The sequence below is a fragment of the Pteropus medius genome, unplaced genomic scaffold (assembly GCF_902729225.1).
Source record: "Pteropus medius unplaced genomic scaffold, Ma_sr-lr_union100, whole genome shotgun sequence".
In the NCBI taxonomy this organism is placed as follows: Eukaryota; Metazoa; Chordata; class Mammalia; order Chiroptera; family Pteropodidae; genus Pteropus; species Pteropus medius.
The window spans coordinates 2,815,325-2,823,901 of NW_024350924.1; the positions used below are offsets into that span (position 1 = coordinate 2,815,325).

Below are 8,577 nucleotides of genomic sequence, written 5' to 3' on the forward strand. Positions count from 1 at the left end.
CCGCCAGCCAGCAGGTGGCCGAGGTCTTTTCTCTGCACCAAGTGGACTGTCCTGGGCAGGGACCAGGCTGAGACTTGGGCCTGACTGGCAGGGAAGCCATCCCGCTCTCTCAAGGTCAAGGCTGCAGTGGCCTGGAGCGGTCTTCCGCCAGCACATGCTCTACCTTGGCGCTGACCATCTTCTCCTTTTCCTACCGGGGCCATCGCAGAGCAAGGTGGGAAACGAGATTTCAGGTTCTGGGTGCAGACCGCAGAGGAGCACAGATCCCAGATGGCCACTGGAGACAAAGCAATGTGAAGTCCTCGGGCTGGGGCATGGGCCAAACCGAGTTCCAGCCCACTCACGTTGACCACACATTGGGTAGATAAATAGACCAGATGCCTTTAGGATGGCTCCAAGTGCTGCGCCTAGAAGATGACCCAAGCTGTCTCCTTCTTCCGCCTTCCAGGGAGGAGGTGGAGAGGAGAGGAGAGGGGAGGAAGAGCGGCCTTCCCCGGGGCCCTGGGGCGAAGAGGGCGGGCACCCATGTGGGCTGTGTCTGTGCAGAGCTGGCCTAGCTGGTTGAGATGAACAGCGCGTAGAGCATGGGGTGAGGCGACCTGGCCTCTCTGCTTGCTCTCCCGGGCTTGGGGTGAGATATTACTGTCTCTGAATTCCAGACTTCCCCTCTGTAAGCCTAGGGATCAGATGCGCTTTGATATGTGAAAGCCCTTGGTAAACATGCATTGCTCTACAAATCCAAGTCCGTTTACTGAGTTTCCTCTGAGAGAGGCGGCAAGCCCTCAGAAGGGAAATCCAGCCCTCACAGCCTGCAACTCCTGCCTCTCGCCGTCTCTCCCTTAGATTCTGTCTAGCAAATAAGAGTTAAAAAAACACTCATCTCTGAGTAGTTGCCTGATTTAAAGAGAAACTGCACAGGAAAGCTCCTTCTCGGACAGGCGAAGAGCCCTGCCCTCTGGGTCCTGCTTGAACGGGTCTCCGGCTCCTTGGATGCAGATGGAGCTGCTGGCATCTGTGCTGGGATCCTCCGGAGATGACAGGAAACTAGATGAACGGGTCACAAGCTTGAAGCTCTGGCCTAGACAGATCTGACACAATGTTTTTGCCCAGCAAAGCTTGCACATTAAAAAAAAAAACCAAAACGTTCTTGAGTATCTTGGGTGGGAAAAGATGGGTTCCACTCTCTAATTCACCCACGGAGCCCACCCCTCCCTGCTGTCTCATGCAGGGTGATGAGTTGGTCTTCAGAGAATCTGGACCAGGGGGTTTGTATGTCCGAGAGGGAGGGGAGGCGGGCAGGACCAGTGCCCCTCTCATCCCCAGCCCTACCCAGGTCTCGGCAGAGCCTGAGTGGGTGAGTTATGAGAGGGGTGCTGAACTGATCCGGGCCCCATCGCCCTCCCCTCACTCCCTCCTAGTTCCCCAGAGACAAGAGTCCAAGTCCAGTCCCAGCTGGGTCTGCTGCCTCCTTTCCTCTGTCCTGGGGTCACTGCACCCCTCTTTCCCCTGAGAGGTTCAGGGCAGAGGGAGGCAGGGTCCCTGCTGGGCCCGTAGAGAAGCCTCAGAGCTGGGTGTACCCTGGCCAGCAGCCCAGGAAGCCTCAGCTTGTAATTAAAAGATTCTATCTTCTTAGGTCTGCCTTTTGGGACAAGAGCTCCCAGTGTTGTCCTTGCCCTGTGACCTCTGTCTGGGCACTGCATCCCCTGCCACCTGGCTCTGTTCTATCCCTTGAGGCAGGATCAGCAGCTCAATTTCAGCTAGTTCTGAGCACGAGAAGGACAGACTCCCCTTCTCCCTTTGGGCCTCCTAACAGCTGCCCCACGGGGTGATGGATGTGCCTCCCTGTCCATTCATTGACGTCTCCATACTGGAGGGGGTATCTTCACTCTACAGAGGGGCCATCCAGCCAATAGGTGGGGGGCTGAGCCTCAGCTACAACTCTGCTGAGCACTGCACCCTGTGAGTGTCCCTTCCCCTTCCTCGCTCCCCTGCTGGGAGGACCATGGTGGTGGGGATGGGTGGGGTCCAAGAGAAGAGCCCCCTACCCTGGCATTGGACAATGGCTTTGAGGAACCCAAATGGTTACAGAAAACTTTGGCCTTTTCAAGTAAGACCCTGAGTGTCGAGCCATCATGACCTTGTCCATCCCGCCACGGCCACCCCACGGGCCCAGCCTCACCAGCCAGAAGGAAATGAGGCCCGCAGGCATGCTTGGTAGGGAAAACAGACCAGCTTCTGGGGATGCCAAGGGGAGGGAGGGCAGAGCAAGACAGAGAAGATCAAGGGCTAGGAGGCTGGGGTGCCTGGTTGGTGGGGGAGTGCTTAAGGGGGTGAGCCAGTGGGCTGGCCATGCGGCCCTGACTGTCTTTCCTCTTCTCCGTGTCTGGTCAGGAACTAGAAATGGGCCAGTGCTTTCAGGGCCTGGCGGCCTGAGCACAGAGGCTGAATGTGACCATGGGGGCTCCTCCCACCCATGACCCCACTGATTGTGCCACAGCCCTGTGAGGTACGCAGACCCATCCTTGTGGACAACACGAATGGCTGCAGCTTGAAGAAGTGGAGGTGGGAGCGGCTGCCGCTGGCTAAGCACTTCTCTCGGCCAGGCTCCGAGCTGAGCTCTTCACAGGCGCCACTGTCAGCCCGTTTTACAGAGGAGGAGATCGGGACTCGGGGCAGATGATCTCCCCCAGGCCACGGCCAGGGGTTGAATCAGGGTGAGTCTGACTCCAGAGTCCACGTTCTTAGCATAACTGGTCCCCTCATCCCTCCCACCTCATCACACCCACCAGACATTTTTGGGTGGTCTTTCTCCTACTTGGCCCTAGGGGCCATCAGACTGCTTTTCCCACCCTCAATCCCCAGGACCCCTCAGGGAGCCACAAGCCTCAGGCCGTGGGGAGCCAGGGCATTCTCCGTTTGTGTCCAGCTGGGCCTCTCTCCTGCCCTTGAAAGAGGGGCCGGGGGTGGAGTGGCGAAGGGGTTTGGGCACAGAAGGGGTTTCTACCCCAGGCTCGGCACCTCCAGGTGTGTCCCGCTTAGTGACCCCGGTCAGGGTGGGAGTGAGTGAGGAGGGAGAGATTGATCTTCCAGGGGTTCAACTGTCTAGACATGTTCTGCTCTCGGAGGAGCTGAAGTCCCCAGGGCGGCCGGGTCATGTGGTCACTCAGCCTTCAAGCCCCGTGTCTTTCCTTAGCCTTGTGTCTGTCACCTGACAACCAGGTCACTGATGATCACGGGCCCAGGGGTGGGCTGCAGCGGGTTGCCAGGATCTTGCAGGCTGCACACAAGTCTGCCGAGCTCCTGAAACTGCTGGACCTCGGCTCTGGCCCGCCTAACAGGGGCGGCTGCCGTCTGAGGCGTGGTGGGAGACAGCTTAGCTTGCTGGGGATCAGGAGAGGCCTAGATGGCAGACTCTTTAAGAAGATATGAGCCGGACAGGAAACGAAGGGAAAGACATCTTCAGGGGTGGAATAGTACGGACCACGGCGGGGGGCAGAGTAGAGCCTTTTCGGGAAATTGTGTGGATGGAGCCGAGGAAAAGTGAGGGGGAAGGCGTGTGGGAGAGGCGCATCACATCCTGGCCGCCTGCCCACGGAGGCCCTGAATGCCAGGCCTCTATGCCAGGGCAACCATGGAAAGGCCTTAAGCCTGGACACAAACAGAGAATGCCCTGGCTCCCCACGGCGTGAGATGTGGTCATGCTCGCGTTTGAAAAAGCCCCCTCTGGCCGCGAGAGCGGCGTGCTGAGAGCAGTTAGGAGGTGCCAGTCAGACGGAGCGGACAACCCACTCACTGCGGAAGAATTCTGTGACGAGTGCCCTGAGCAACTGGGACCAGTGGCGCAGCTGTCCCGGCCCGGGTCAAACGGTTCTGCTGCAGTGGAGCCGGTTTGGCTGGAGACGTGAGCAGGTGCGAGAAGAAGCAGATGAGGCTGCTGTGAGTGAGGTGGGGAGGCCGCCGCGCACGGGGATGAGTCGGCGGCTTGTGCCCCGTGCCAGCACGGGCGGCTTCCCGGGGCTAGGACAAGGATTTAAGGAAGGGTGGGGGTGTGAGGCTGCCCAGGGGAGGCTGGGGCCTAAGGAGCCACTGACCAGCCGTGGTTCCCACCTCTACTTATACCCAGGAGGCACAGGTTTGGGAACCTCTTCCTGCAGGGAAGCTGGGCGGCCCAGGTTAATCCCTCAGGTGCCTGCCCTGCCCCCTCCCCCAGGATCTAGCACCCAGGGGCGCCCCGAGGTGGGACTGGGAGGTCAAGCTTTCCTTTCCTTTTGCTCTCAGGTAAACATGTCATCGGCGTCTGAGGGTCTGGGAGCCACTCTTGGTCCTGATGTCAAGCCCAGGAGCCGGTGCCTTCCCCCAGACCCGCCCTTTCCAGTGGGCTCCATCTCTGCCAGCTGGCTCCTCAGAGAGGTGTAAATAACCTGGAGGTGGCCGAGGCTTGGGCCTCACCAGCATGTATTCTAATGCCAGAATGTCACGCGGCCCTGCAGCCCCCCGGGTGGGAGGGTAGGGAGCGGGTCTGCGGGTGGGGGCTGTCTGAGGCTCCTGGACCACGGATCTGACACCCCGCAGGTCTGGACGACACACTGGGGTAGCCTTCTCTCGGGGCTCCGTGGAGCTGTGTTCCAAGGGTCCCCCGTGGGCGTGGGCGTGGGCTGGCGCTGGGGAAGGGAAGGCCATGCTGTTGGCCCTTGGCTGGAGGGAGGCAGGGCAGCAGGACCACTGGCGCCACTGTCCTCACCAAACACAGGGCCCTGAAGGCTGGAGTGAGTCACAGGTTCAGGCCGGGCTGCTATCCTGGCTCCATCTGAGGATGGGAGGGTGGTCTGAGGGAAAACCCAGGTGGCTTCTCTGGAGGTAGTGGGTGGGGACAGGGGGAAGGGCCAAAGATGAGAACAGGCCCGCAGATGGCTCGAGGGCCAGTGAAGTCATTCTTTCTCCTGCCTTCTCAAGACGACAGGGTGCCCTCCTGATGTAAGCTCCTTCTTAACGAAACAGACCAGAATGTCTGGACTCCCTCCCTCCCTCCCTCTCTCCCTCCCTTCAACAAACAGCCACTGAGGAGGAAGAGGAGCAGGCCCCAGGCTGGTGGGGGAGGGAGGGCATGGATGCACAAATGGTTAATTAGCATCGAACGTCAACATCACGGCATGCAGAGGTTCAGGGACAGAGGTGTTGGGGCTGAGAGAGAGCGCTTGGCTCTGCTGGGCTGTGACAGGGAGGGCTTCGCAGAGGAGGTGGTATTTCTTAAAGAAAGGGTAGTGACTGGCTGCAAGGAGAAAATGGTCAAGGACGTCCCAGGCAAAGGGCAGGTGGCACACGAGGGCTAAGGTGACTGAAGAAGGCACGAAGAAGGAGTGACTCGCAGAGTGTGGTGGGTGCCAGGACAGAAATAAGCGGGGGCAAGTGCCGTAGATGGGGGGCAGTCAACAACCCGTCATCCGGACCTTGGCCTAATGTAAAAAGTGTGGAATCCAGCGGGCCTGAGTTCCAGTCCAGATTTTACCATTTAACAGCTGCCGAGCTTTAGCTGGCCACTTACTAGCCCCGAGCCTCAGTTTCCTCATCTGTACAATGGGATCACTGTGACTCCGGGGTGTCTGTAAGGATCAGAAGTGGCAGCACTTTGCAGAATGGAAATAGCTCTGCAAACACGGGGCGTCTTTGGAGCAGGCCCTCAGCAGCAGCCCACGTCTGCATTGACCTTTTGGGGTGCTACTTCCTGGAGAATGGCCAAGAAGGCTGCGCTCACCCAGTTAGGTCAGTGTTCACACAGACTGTTACCATACCCTCTGAGCGGTCACTTCGCTTGGGACCAGCTGCTTCCTGCCCAGGGTTTTGGGGGCCTGCTGTGGGGAACTCGCAGGCAAGGGGACCGAAGCCTGAACCGCAGCCGAAGAATGTTCTAGTGTGACTCCTGGACCTTTGGGCCATGAATGCCGGGACAGCCAGGCATGAGGGGGTAGGGCCGGTGGATACAAGTGGGACAGGGACCCTGTGGCAACATAGGACAATGGGGCGGCAGCTGAGTGAGGCCGGGAGTGGGGCCATGAGGATGGGAGGAGAAGGACGGTGTGAAACAGACGAGTGAGGCAGCCGCCGCCTTCTTCTGAACCGCCTCAGCCTTCCGCTTCAGCCCCCTGTCCCAGCACCCTCAGCTTTGGGGCTGCCTGAGGAGGTGAGACTGGCGGGGAGGAAGGAAAGGGCCTTTTTAGCTTTGGGCACCTGCCGATGGACCCCCTCAGGCCTGCCTGCCACATGCCGTATTATGGTCCCAGACCCCTGGTCACCCCGAAGCAGCAGGGGCAGTGTTCCTGGTGCTCTGTTCTCAGCAGTTCTTTGCCAGAGAGTGCGGCCGCAGCTGGCTGCTGAGCTCAGGTCCCCACAGGGCGTAGGCATCACTCGGGGCCAGGTGGTCCTCAGCACCTGTCCTGGCTCTCAAACCCTCTCTAAGTCCCTGGTCTGCTTCGGCAGCTCTCGTGGTCCCTATGAGTAACGCTGTGGTGCCAGGCCAGGGCCGTGCCCAGTGACTCAGCTGGGCCCTCTTCTTTCCACTAAGTAGGTGCCATAAATATTTGTTGAATTAAACTCTTGCCTCTGGTTGGGATTTTCCACTGCAGCCAAATAGCTGCTCACAGCCCTGCCGTGGGCCTAGGCCACATCCGCGTCTGCCTGCGTGTAAACCGTTCCTTCTCTCCTCTGCGCATTCGGTTCCTTCTCAGACACCTTTCAAACTGCTCCTCAAAACCTCTGTCTCCTGGAAGTCTTCTTCCCCAGGTGTCCAGCCTCCTCCCCGCGGGACCCTAGCCTGCCCGAGACCTCTGGCAGCTGTACCCGGTGTGTGCTTAGTGACCTCTGCCTCCCGTTCCTTCATGGTTTGTCCTTCTTCTGTGTGGGTCTCAGTGGCATGACTGAGGAGAACAGGCCCCCAAACCAGGACTGTCAGGAGTCCTGTTTGTGTGTGCCAGCGTGCGACAGAAAGGCTGCCTCCTATGGGCGGGCAGAGGGCCAAGGCCCAGCTAAGCCACATGAGACCAAGACTGCAGTGTGCGGAGAAAGAGGATCTCTCGTAGGCCCGGCGACCACACTCCCTGGCCGCCGTGTGCGGGTCTGACTCTGGCCTGTCGCCCTGGACTAGTTATTTAAGAGCACTGTTGGCCATGCGGCTCCCTGATCGGAGGGCCTTTCATGGGTCCCCAGGGTGTGGGGAACCAAGGACCGAGGTGGATTCATGAAGCACACAGGTAGCAGGACAGACCACAGTTTAAAGTCTGCAGTGTGGTTTGCAAGGAAATGTGTGGCAGGCGTGTGAGCACCAAAGAAGGTTGGGTAAGAGAGGGAGAGAGCTTTGCAAGCCATGAAGTTCTTCAATATTCTTAGTAACAGCCAACCCTCGTAGGGTATGGTTTACCACACTAGTAAGCAACCCCGTGATGGGGATCGCATTATTGCTTCCATCTTATAGGTGCAGAAACCGAGGCACAGAGCGGTTAAGTGGCTTACCAAAGGTCACATCACGAGAAAGCCAGGTTTTAAAACCTGGGCCGGGTTCTCGACCCCTGCGTTATGGTGCCTCCCCTCACATCCGACGCTTCAGTAATATCTACCACAGAGATTTTGTGAAGACAAAGCAAGGCCACGTGTGTGAGTTTGCTTTGTGAGCTAGAAACATTTTTACAAACATCGTAAAGTATTTTGGAAATAGCTAACTTGTGACAGACTGTGGAGATACAGTAAAAAATGAAAGTATTGGCAAATTCCTCTCAAATCCATTATCTCAAAACTAATCGTAAAGTGAGATTATGAATTTTTTCCCCTTCTTTCTCTTTTTTCCACATGACTAAATTGTAATAAAATTCCTTTGATAATCGGTTTCGGTCATTCGTTTTTATGCTCAGCATCACCCCCAAATCTCTCCGACACTTATTCTAAAACGTCTCTTAGCTGGAGCCCCTCCGTATTGTTTTCTAGGGTTTTCTCTGCAGCTGAGCCATCTTACCTCACAGCCAGCCACTCTCATCTCACATCCATCCTACCTTAGCTGCCGGAAAGTTCCACTGGTGTTCGCCATTCCCCAAAAGGGCCTATGTTATAGCCGATGAGATAAAACAGGAAGTGGAAATAGAACGTAGGATAATGGAAGAAGAACTGGCCAGTTTTTAATTATTCGCTAATACGATCGCATGCCTAGAAAACCCGAGAGAATTCACCGAAAGGCAGATGTTTTAGGTGGCTAAAAAATAACAGCCGACACTATGTAGCACATACACTGTGCCAGGCCCTGTCCTAAACTCTACACGCATTGCTTAGGAGGGGGCGATTGTCCTCATTTTGTAGACGAGGAAACTAAGGCAGAGAAGTTCAGTGGCTCATCCCACACCCAGGCACCTTGGCTCTGGTGTCTGCTTTCCTAGCTGTTCTGCAATCAACAGCTCTCCTATGTGCCAGCAATTACTTCCTAAAAATGTATTAGGAGGGCAAGACAATCATAAGAGCCATTGGAGGGGCGGGCTTTTCTCGATTTGGTGCTTTATTTGTCACCCGTGCCCCATAGCAGCTGTGCTTGTACCCAGAGTC

General features: G+C 57.2%; 1 long non-coding RNA gene across 1 annotated transcript; it reads left to right on the forward strand.

The window, feature by feature from the left end:
• The first annotated feature begins 3,688 nt into the window (after positions 1-3,688).
• On the forward strand, positions 3,689-7,868 carry LOC120584997 (uncharacterized). Its single transcript, XR_005648187.1, has 2 exons — positions 3,689-3,936; positions 7,466-7,868. It is a non-coding gene; the product is annotated as an uncharacterized LOC120584997 (long non-coding RNA).
• The last annotated feature ends 709 nt before the right edge of the window (positions 7,869-8,577 follow it).